Source organism: Hyperolius riggenbachi, chromosome 5 (genome assembly GCF_040937935.1).
Source record: "Hyperolius riggenbachi isolate aHypRig1 chromosome 5, aHypRig1.pri, whole genome shotgun sequence".
NCBI lineage: Eukaryota > Metazoa > Chordata > Amphibia > Anura > Hyperoliidae > Hyperolius > Hyperolius riggenbachi.
The window spans coordinates 57,786,780-57,798,613 of NC_090650.1; positions in this window are offsets into that span (position 1 = coordinate 57,786,780).

The window sequence follows — 11,834 nt, forward strand, 5'->3', positions numbered from 1 at the left end:
ATCCCATAAAACGCAACGTCTTGGTGGGAAAGTAGCTTCAAGGTCAATTTTTAGGGTTCTGCTTTCAGAACTTAGCATTGAAGACTCTGAAGGCCCCTAACAAGTTATCACCACCAAATTGTCTATGCATGTCAGGAACAATGATGGGAACAGAGACCTTGTAGTGTGTGAGAAAGTCTGCACAGACATTTTTTAAATGATGCAATGTAAACTGTCTCCAAGCTCCCTTGAAATACCAGCCTGCATGGGATCGACAGTGATTGGGGGGGAGGGTATGCTGACCATTATTATTAATTATTTATTTTTTAAATTTTTTGCTCACATTGTATGGATGTGTGTGGTATCACTTTACAGGACACCTGAACCAAGAGTGATATGGAGGTTGCCATAATAACATACAGTAGTGCGGTTGAAAAAAATACATCAGTCAAGCATCTTTATTTGCTTTTAAACCATACCAGTTGCCTGGCAGTCCTGATGATCTGGTCTGGACCCAGTTGGCTTGTTAACAGCCTTGCAGCTGCATTCTGTACTAGTTGGAGGCGTTGCAGGTCTTTGTTTGGAAGGACTGCATAGAAAACATTGCAGTTGTCCAGCCTTGATGTGATGAAGGCATGAACTAGTGTTGGAAGACCCGCTGGAGGTATGAGATGTTTAATCCTTGCAATGTTCCTTAGGTCAGTGATCTGCAAACTTGGCTCACCAGCTGTTAAAGAACTACAAGACCCACAATGCATTGCAGGAGTCTGACAGCCACAGTCATGATTCATAAAGGCAAATGAATTGTGGGACTTAGTTCCTTAACAGCTGGAGATCCAAGTTTGCAGATCACTGCCTTGGGTGAAAGAAGGAATGTTTCACAACAGCTGAGATTTGATTCCTGAAGCTTAAAGGGGGCACTACAGCGAAAAACTGTAAAATTTAAAATATGTGCAAACATTTACAAATAAGAAGTATGTTTCTTCCAGAGTAAAATGAGCCATAAATTACTTCTCTCCTATGTTGCTGTCACTTACAGTAGGCAGTAGAAATCTGACAGAAGTGACAGGTTTTGGGCTAGTCCATCTCTTCATAGGGGATTCTCAGCAAGGCTTTTATTCTTTATAAAGATATTCCCTAAAAAGGATTTAAGCAATGATGCTGGCCAGCTTCCCTGCCCACTACACAGTTTTTTGGCAGTTGGACAGAGCAACTGCCATTCATTAAGTGCTTTTGAAAATAAATATACCCCTGAGAATCCCCTATAAAGAGATGGACTAATCCAAAACCTGTCACTTCTGTCAGATTTCTACAACCTACTGTAAGTGACAGCAACATAGGAGAAAAGTAATTTATGGCTCATTTTACTCTGGAAAAAATGTACTTCTTATTTGTATATGTTTGCACATATTTTAAATTGTACAGTTTTTCGCTGTAGTGCCCCTTTAAGGCCCGGTTCACATTAGCGGTGGCCGTCCGCAATCGCCGTGCCGGAGCCGGACCGCTTTCAGAACGGACGGAACGGACGCACGGCATGGCAATGAAAGCCTATGCGTCCGTTCACATGCGTCCGTTCTGCCGGACCGGAGCCGGCCCGGATCCGGGCCGGATCCGGACTCCGGCGTCCGTTCCAACATGCGCTATTTTTTGGTCCGGCTCCTCCGGCAGCCGTATCCGGAGCGGAGCCGGACTGCACCATCCGGCCAATACAAAGCAATGAGAGCCGGAGAGCGCACAACACACTGGCTACAAAAACCGGACGTTCTACCCCACTTCCTATGCATTTTGGATGGGGACCACATGGGCCCAGCGAAGAGTGGGGCAGCAGCGATTTCATGCTGGAGCTCTTTTTGCCAGCAACATGTCTGCTGAAGGAGGCGAACAACAGAGAGAATTCCCAGGTTTACGAGTAACAACAGAGAGAATTCCCAGGTTTACGAGTAAATGCCTGGATCCATGGTCCCAACTGCAGTCTCTGTATCCACGGATGGTCTCCACACGTCCACCTGTCTCCAACAATGACCCCAGACCCTTCTGCTGACCTCCCAGACCCCAGGTAATTAAAAGGATGTTATCTCCTTAAGAAACCGGATCCGGACCGCAACCGTGTTCACACCGCACGGAAACCGGATGCAAACGGACCGGATCCGGATAGGAACCGTACGGATCAGGTCCGGATACGGTGCGGTCCGGACATCCGGTGCGGTTTTTACTAAACCGCAAGTGTGAACCGGGCCTAATTCCCCTTCAATCAGTACACCTAGGCTGCGCACACAGTCTGAGGTGTTCAGGTCTGAGCTTAGTGCTGCTGGTTGAGACTGGGGCTGCTTTGCTGTCGAATGCTGACCTTCGATTACAAGAACCTCAGTTTTGTCAGCATGTAGTTTTTGCTAGTTATTATTCATCCACTCCTGAAGCTCAGCTAAGCATGCGTTTATTTGTGAGGTAGGTTCTGACACGCCAGGTTTGAAAGATATAGCTGGGTATGTATGGCAATTACGAAATTACGAATTCGTGTTGTAGCAGCAAAATTCGCGTCCGTAATTAAGGAAGCACAACATTTCGAAAATCTCGGCTCAACACTACACGTGACCTCACCCACATCCTGGTCCATGGCCACACCCATTTTACAGTGCGGCGCGCAACTCAAATAACCCCCCCCCCCTGAAAATTTTCTGTGGACACCCATGACTGGTATTGCTTAAAATGAAAAAAGTATGGCATCCTCCATAGACCTCTCGCTTCAGGTTCCCTTCAAGTACACTCAGCGTGGTGCTGAATTATCTGATACAAGATAACGCCAGCATGGTGCCGGAAGCTAATAGAGTAAATTGCTGTAAGGAAGGGATGGTAGTATGAGGCATGATAGTATGCTTCCAGGATTTGCTGTAACAAATAAACATCCCTAATATGTTAGGTGGATGACCTTTTGGAAACCCTGCTGCACATTTTTGACATCTAAACGTAGACCAATTTTAATAAATCCAGGTAAGGTTTAGAGATGGACTTGTTTTCCAGTGCAGGGCAACCTTAGAAAATCAGGGCTGGGAAGGTTGCAGTGGCATTTAGTGACTGGATAGCGTACTAGTTAAGGGCTCTACCTTTGACAGAGGGGATCTGGGTTTGAATCTTGGCTCTTCTTGGTCTGTAAATTAGCACCTATTCAGTAATGAGACCATGGGCAAGACTCCCCAACACTGCTGCCTACTGACTGCGTCCTAGTGGCTGCAGCTCAAGCGCTTTAAGTTTGCCAGGAGTTATAATTGTTCTGTGTCTTGTATTTTGTACTCTTCCACTGCATAGGAAACTACACAACATGCAGAGACCTTTATGTCTGCTAAAAAAATCCAATCCAGCTTGCAATCAATCGTCGTCCTGTCTCAAATTCGATTGAGTAGTAGCAATTGATGTGCCACCCTTGTCCTTCTCCATGTCCATCAGATTTCTTCAGAATTCACCTTTCAGGCCTGGTGCATACCAAAACCCGCTAGCAGATCCGCAAAATGCTAGCAGATTTTGAAACGCTTTTTCTTATTTTTCTGAGGAGTTCAGGGAAGCCAGGAACTCCTTGAATCGAGAGCTGAAAGTAGCAAAGCGGGACTACGCAAACAAACTAAGACAGGACCTGCAGTCCAACAATACACGAGACGTCTGGAAAGGCCTTAGGGCAGCCACTAATTTCAAGCCCCCTTACCAACACACTCTTCCTAGCATCGCACTAGCAGACGAGCTCAACAAATTCTATTGCAGGTTCGAGCACCAACCCACCCACTCCGGGGACCCAGTACTCCTATCCTCACCCAGGGAGCCTCTCTCCACATCTCCCCAAGCTGCTACTGACCCCCAGACACCGGTAATCGTCCGGGAGGCTGACGTACTACTGCACCTCCAGAAGCTCAACCCCAGGAAGGCTCCAGGCCCAGACGGCATATCCCCGACCTGCCTGAAAACCTGTGCAAGCCAGCTAGCCCCGATCCTCACTTCAATCTTCAGCAAATCCCTGACAATGAGCAAGGTCCCTTCCTGCTTCAAGAAAGCTAACATCATACCGTCCCCAAGAAGCCAGGTGCCTCAGATCTAAACAACTACAGACCGGTTGCCTTAACGCCAATTATCATGAAAACCTTCGAAAGACTGGTTCTCTCCTATCTAAAGGGGCACACCGCCACCAAAACGGACCCCCTGCAATTCGCATACAGGGCTAACCGGTCCGTCGAGGATGCTATTAACATCAGTCTAGCTCACATCATGGAACATCTGGATAAACCCAACTCCTACGCCAGGATCCTGCTTCTGGACTTCAGCTCCGCTTTCAACACCATCTGTCCGACCATCCTGTACGACGACCTGGTAAGACTCGGTGTTGACCTGAATCTGTGCACCTGGATCAAAGATTTCCTTACTGACAGGTCACAGTTAGTCAGGATTGGCAGCTGCTATTCCAGTCCTAGAATCACCAACACTGGTGCCCCGCAAGGGTGTGTGCTGTCCCCGATCCTCTTCTCATTGTACACGAACAGCTGCACCTCATCCGCGGACTCTGTCAAGGTCATCAAGTTTGCGGATGACACCTCCATACTAGGCCTCATAGGCGGAAATGGTGAACAGGAATATCGCAAGGAGATCGAGCGGATCCTCGGGTGGTGCAAGGAAAATAAACTCGTCTTAAATACGGCAAAAACTGTAGAACTAATCGTGGACTTCAGAAGAAACGCTCCGTCCCCCAGTCCTGTCTCCATTGACGGTACCGAGGTCTCCAGGGTACACAGCACTCGGTTCCTTGGTACCACCATCACAGACAACCTGAAGTGGGAAATGAACACCTCTGTAACTCAAAAGAAAGCCCAGCAGAGGCTGTTCTTTCTCAGGCAGCTGAGGAAGTTCGGAATGTGGCAGGAGCTAATGATCAGCTCCTACTCTGCCACCATTGAGTCTGTCCTTTGCTCCTCCATCATTGTCTGGTACTCTGGGGCTAACGCAAGGGACAAGCACAAACTACAGAGGGTAATCAGCGCTGCTGAAAAGATTATAGGGTCACCCCTGCCACCCCTGGACATCCTTCATTCATCTAGAATGAGGTCCAGGGCAAACAGGATCACTCAAGACCCCTCTCACCCTGGCAGTTGCTTCTTCGACCCCCTCCCATTAGGCCGCCGTTATAGGACCATTCTCACCAAAACCACCAGACATAAAAACTTCTTCTTTCCCCAAGCGGTTGTCCTACTTAATTCATGCACTCTCCCAACTGTCATCCCCTAATCACTCCATGGACCGGGTTGAAGTTGAGGTTGTTATTTTGCATTACCGATCCACACTAACTGCTGTACTGTCTGTCAAAATTGCTGTTGTGTCTATGTAGCATTATCTGTGCCATGTCGATGTTGTATGCCAATTGCCGTGTGTCCACAAAAAATTCCGGGTGCGGTTCCCGCCGCACTTGGCGAATAAAGGTGATTCTGATTCTTCTTCTGAAGCGTTTTAGCTAGTATTTTGCGGTTTTGGGTAGCAGTTTTTGTGTAGCAGAATTCATATATTGTTACAGTAAAGCTGTTACTGAACAGCTTCTTTAACAAAAACGACTGCAAAACCGCTCTGAACTGGCGTGTTTCAGAGCGGTTTGCGTATTTCCTCCGCAATCCAAAAAATGCCTCAGCCCGGGAGTATGCGTTTAAGCAAAACGCCTCCCGCTCTGGTGTGACCAACCCCATTGAAATACATTACCCTAGCGTATCCGCACGCCTGAAAACCCGCTCGGTGTGCCCCAGCCCTCAATCAATAAAATATCTGAATGCATTCCAAAGTTCATCTCTTGATATGCTGGAGTCAGCAGAATGCTGGTAGATTTGATCAAAGTGATAAAAATTGACCTGCGTATGGCAACCCTTACATCATTGTGATCTGCTTGTGAAATCTGTCCAAAATTAACTTGTGATTCATAGTTTGGGTTTCGTATGATCACATATTTGGCAAACTGTGAAATGATTTCATCCAGCTGAGCATCAAAGAGTGGCTGCAAGTCAGATTACCATCCACAGGCGTCGCAACTGCTTGGAAGTGCTTCAAGGTGGCTCTCTCACAGCTCACCTGCAATTTAAAGCAGACCTAAACTCAGAAAGTCCTTTCTGCTCTAAATGATAAGCAAGAGCATAATGACCTTTAAATAAAAACAATTTTTGTTACAACTTATACAAATCCTGCAATAAAGCTGCATGGTGTCTACTTCCTGCTTTCATGAAGGCAGACATACTGTTAACATCCTGTTACCAATAAGCTTTGCTGCCATAGCAGTCAGCTGACACAGGTGGAAGGAGGTCAAATTACAACTTGTGTTGCATGTCTCTATGTTTTTTCTTCCATCGTGTGCAAGAGTTCAGGTCCACTGACTACAAAAGGACTACTACTAAACCACTAAAGGACTACTATCCCACCAAACATTATCATTTTTAAAATAGATATGTGTAAATGTACATTTCTACCAGAGTAAAATTCCTATGGTGCTGTCACTTACAGTAGGTTGAGAAAATCTGACAGGTTTGTCAGGTTGTGAACTAGTCCATCTCATCATGGCGGGTTTTCCAGTTATTTCTTTACTTACAAAAGCACTTACTGAACTGCAGCTGCTTTGTCCAGCTGCCAATATAGCCTTGCAAAGGAAGCTGGCTGACATCTTTGTATAGATGCTTTCCAGGGAGTATTTTTGGAAAGAAAAGAGTTAATACGAGAATCTCCCATAAGGAGTTTTGCTTTTTAGTGTACTGACAGTACTCCCAGAGTAAAATGTACTACAGTAGAATCAGTACAGTACAGTACAGTACTAATTCTACTGTAGTACATGTTACTCTGGGAGAAATATACATTTTAAATGTATGAATTTTAAATTGTACAATGTGTTGTGACATTGATCCTATAAAGGCAACCTGAAGTGAGGTTGGTTCTCTGACTTCTGCACTGATGCTCTAATACTTTAAGGGCCCTTTTCCACCAGCGCGTTTGCGCTGGCTGAATCGCAAAACCGCAAACCGCTAGCGATTTTACAATCGCTACGGTTTGCTTTTTAACATAGGAATCGCGGTAGGTCATTTCCACTACCGCGATTCGCTTTTGTCGGGAACGCGAACGTGCGGCAGAGCGATAATTGCCGCGATTTTGCTATGCAGTGCATAGCATAGCAAAATCGTGGCCGCAAACCTCGGGGGAATCGCCGGTTTTGCGATTCAGCAATCGCTAGCGTTCAGCGTGAACGCTAGCGATTGCAGGTGGAAAAGGGCCCTTAGGCTGCTTTCGCAGTGGGATGTTACAGGCGCATGTTAGAACAGCCTGTAACGCAGCCCAACTCACAGTAATGAAAAATCAATGGGCTGTTCACGGTGCCCACATTGCGTTACATTGTAACACTGCAAGTTCAATGAAAGTGCAGCATGCTGTGCGTTATATGTGGTTTTAGCCGCATTAGACTGTTTGCACATGCTCAGTAAGGGGAGAGTCCTCTATTGTTCCTAGCCACATGACTAATTAATATTCACTGCACTGAAGTGTTGTCCAGATCATGAACAATTCGGATTTTTGATCCGGATCTTTTTTGTGAGTCGAATCATCCGGATCATCACAATAAACAATTCAGTTCACAGTGGATGTCTGGAAGAAACAGGAACTGCAGGTTCTGTGCACAAGCACAATCTTCCTGCTGCATCTCTCCCTTCCCCATTAGCAACCTCAATGTGCCCTCATTCTCCTGCACCTCTCACTCTGCTGCACCCCTGCTTCCCTAGTAAAATAATTCAAAGATTTGGTTCAAAGATCCGGATCTTTTCAATGATCTAATTCGAATTATTGAAAAGATCCGGACTTCCCAGGATGGAATGTAAACAGCGCACCAAGAGCCGCATAATGCGGCTCAATCTGAAGTCCAACTTCAACACCACCATGCATTGCATTAGGGGCACGTTATGTGACCTTAACGTCCCCTAAAACACAATGTCTTGGTGTGAAAGAGGCCTAAAGGCAACATGAAGTGAGGTTGGTTGTCTGACTTCTGCACTGATGCTCTTGTCTCTAATACTTTAAAGAGAACTCGAGGTGGATCTTTGGGGGCAGATGGGACACAGAGGCATGTTTACTGCCTAATGACATGGCTCTGTGTCCCCCAACTGCCACTCTCTGCCCCCACGCCGCCGCGCTGTAGCCCCCCGAGTTTAGCAACAAGATTTGTCGCTAACTCGGAGGTAAACAGAGGGGAGAGGAATTCTCTGTTTAAAACACACTCCAGGGGCATTCTTACAGGATTTCCTGAGCTGTCATTGAACAGCTCTCTCCCCTGGCCACGCCTTCTGCCACTTCCCCGCCTCCCTGCACGCTATGAGAGACAGCACAGTCTCTCAGCGCAGCGTCATGACCCAGGGGTCATGCAAGTAAAAGTGGGCCATTGCGGCCCACAGGAGCAGTGTTTTTTGTGGCTACCTGATTCGCTCAGTCCTGCGGATCAGGTAGCCTACGGTTTTTTTTTTCTCTCTTTAAGTCACTGGCCCAGATTTAACGCCGTCTCGGAGCTTAGCAGCAGTGGGGAAAGCCGCCATTCGGCTCTCTCCGCGCCGAAGTGAGCGGTGCCGAAATATGTACCCTGTAGATCAGATGCTGTGACTGGCCTGGCTCCATTGGCTGCATGCTTGTTGCAGATGTGTGGCTCAACAATAACTAAAGCCAGAAGTTCAGCATGACAGCCAGGCAACCAGCATTGTTTGTAAGGGAGTAAAGATGGCAACTGTGAGGTAACCTCCTAAGAAGTAGGATTTGTAGGGGTTCGGTAAAATAGGGGTAGTAAGGCTGCTCCAATGCAATTTTTCTGTCTTTTCATTTTGGGTTGTGGTGTTTAGAAGAACACTTTAATGGAAAAGATCTCCATCAGTCAAGCAACCATCCTTTTTTTACAACAAGGTCAAATGCAACCAGCCTTTTCTACAAGGTCGCTTGCAACCAGCCTTTCCTACAACAAGGTCAATCGCAACCAGCCTTTTCTACAACAAGGTCAATCGCAACTAGCCTTTTCTTCAACAAAGTCGATTGCAATCAGCCTTTTCTACCACAACAAGCTCTGTAATAGCAGTTTACCCATTCTTAATACAACTTTTGTTTTAACAGAGGAGCTTTGTGTAGAGGATAAAAGTGAATTTCTTTATCACATTACAACTTATAAACAAGATGTGTCTCAGTTCAATTGGAAACATTTGTGGCTAATACTGCATTTGGCCAGCTTTCTGTTGATCTCGGAGGCATCACAAGTTTGTTATTTACTCTGTGACATCTCATACACTGAAAAACAAGCTCCCTGCTGTCTGTCTTTTTCGACTCACAAATGAATGTCATACATATTGTTCTCATTAGGAGTAAAGGTCAGAATCCTGTCCTGTGACACCATTTAAAGGAAATGATGGCTTCACACAGACCAACTAAATTCAATCACCAGCAAAAGTCAAAACGTTACAGAGAAGAGATTATACTCACCTTCAACCTGGCAATCTTTATGCTGGCAGGTACCTCAAAGTTGACCTGATGCTGAAAAGAGACCATACTCCCCTCCTCCTTGCAGACTTCATACCAGTATGTCCCCCAATGTTGTGTCCCATTGCCACTAACAGCTATGTTGTCCCTTTGAAAGATTTCTGGTAGAGTAGTAACACAGAGGCGCCAAGTAGAATAAAAGCGATTAAAACCCGTTTAAAAAGGGGGAAGTTGGTGGACTCACCTTCCTCATGTAAAGACAAACCGGACAGTGGGACGTTACTCACAGTATAAAGTAACTTTTATTAAAAGCTCCAAAGTTGCAACGTGTTTCACGGATCACAATCCCGCTTCATCAGGCAAGTTTGGAGGCTACAAAGTCGGGTGAAAATCCTGGCTAAGCGCCTCTGCCTCTTTGAAAGATTTCAGAACTGATGTGCCATTATGAAATAAACGTGTGTATGTACAGTAGTGTTGTTGTTGTTCAAATCCGGGATTCTTTATTCGGAAATCCGGATAATACCGGGAACAGCAGTTCAGCACCATTCCGTGCAGAGAGAGTAATAGAGTTGCGATCCACATCATGTTTCCTGTGATGCCAGTGTATCTTCCTTCCCAGCACAATGGAGGAAGAATCGGTGTCACATGAAGTGACTAAATAAGGAAACCCAGATTTAAGGCTTTCCATATGTAACACGGCTCTGCGTTGCATCATGTGATTCCCCACGGCGGCACTTGCAATCCCATTCACTATAATGAAATGTGTACAGCCATGTGCTGTGATTCAGTAGTGAATCGCAGCGCATGTATGGAAACATCACACAGTGCAGTCTATGCATTTTCTGATGTCCCTCCTATCGCGTTTCCATAAGCGCGGGTAAAAGCACGCATATGGAAACGAGCCCGTACATAACAACACTAGTATACAGTCTCAAGCCTACACAAACTTTTTTCTACTCACTGTAAAGGTTAAAAATTCAGAAGGTACAATAACATGGTTTCTTCAATCAGACTGCTGCATTGATAACTGATTACAAGCCATAAAACGTTTGCATGGCAGAGAACCACTTCTGGGTGCAGGGAATAGATAAAAAAAAAAAAAAAAAAGCTCAGTAGCTCCAGATGGGAGTAAATCATTGAAAGACTGTAATTCTGCTGTCACAATAAAATCATTTAAGGCCCAGTGCACACCAAAACCGCTAGCAGATCCGCAATATGCTAGCGGTTTTTGGAGCTGATTTCAGAGCGATTCTAGGCATGTTTAGAGAGGTTTTCTACACATGCCTAGCGTTTTTGGGAGCGTTTTTGTGTAGCAGATTACAAATATTGTTACAGTAAAAGCTGATACTGAACAGCTTCTGTAACAAAAACGCCTGGCAAACCGCTCTGATCTAGCGTTTTCCACAGCGGTTTGCGTTTTACCTGTACTTTACATTGAGGCAGAAACGCTTCTGCAAATCGCAAATGTGCAGCAGGAGGCACGTTTGCGGTTTGATAAAAACTGCAAACCGCTGGTATGCACCATCCCATTGCAATACATTAGCTAAGCGTTTTCACAGGCAGATGCGGTTGGCGGATCGCTCCTAAAACCGCTCCTTGTGCACTGGGCCTCACTTACGTTTTACGTTTTTAAACACAAAATCAGACCATGCAGCTCCTAAGAAAGTCCTATTAAGAGTAGGACCATAGATACACCAGTTTATCTTATCAGTACGTTTTTACTTCAGGTGGGGGAAAGAAGTTAAAGGGAAAATTAAAGAGGAACTCCTGTGAAAATAATGTAATTAAAAAAGTGCTTCATTTTTACAATAATTATGTATAAATGATTTAGTCAGGGTTTGCCCATTTTAAAATCTTTCCTCTCCCTGATTTACATTTTGACATTTATAACATGGTGACATTTTTACCGTTGGCAGGTGATGTAGCTGCTGCATGCTTTTTTGGCAGTTGGAAACAGCTGTAAACAGCTATTTCCCACAATGCAACAAGGTTCACAGACAGGAAACTGCCAGGAGTACCATGGTCCTCTGAGTTTCCTGTGGGAGGGGTTTCACCACAATATCAGTCATACAGCGCCCCCTGATGGTCTGTTTGTGAAAAGGAATAGATTTCTCATGAAAAAGGGGGTATCACCTACTGATTGGGAATAAAGTTCAATTCTTGGTCGGAGTTTCTCTTTAAGTGAAAAAAAAAAGTTTAACACACCTGTCCTGGCCGCGCGCATCACGTCAGCGAGTGTGTCATGCGCAGAAGCAGTAAGAACCTCTTACTGCGCCTGCATAGGACGCGCTCGCTGACGTGAATGTGTATGAGGATGGGCGCGGCCAGGGCAGGTGTGGCCCACTGACTGATCAGTCGGC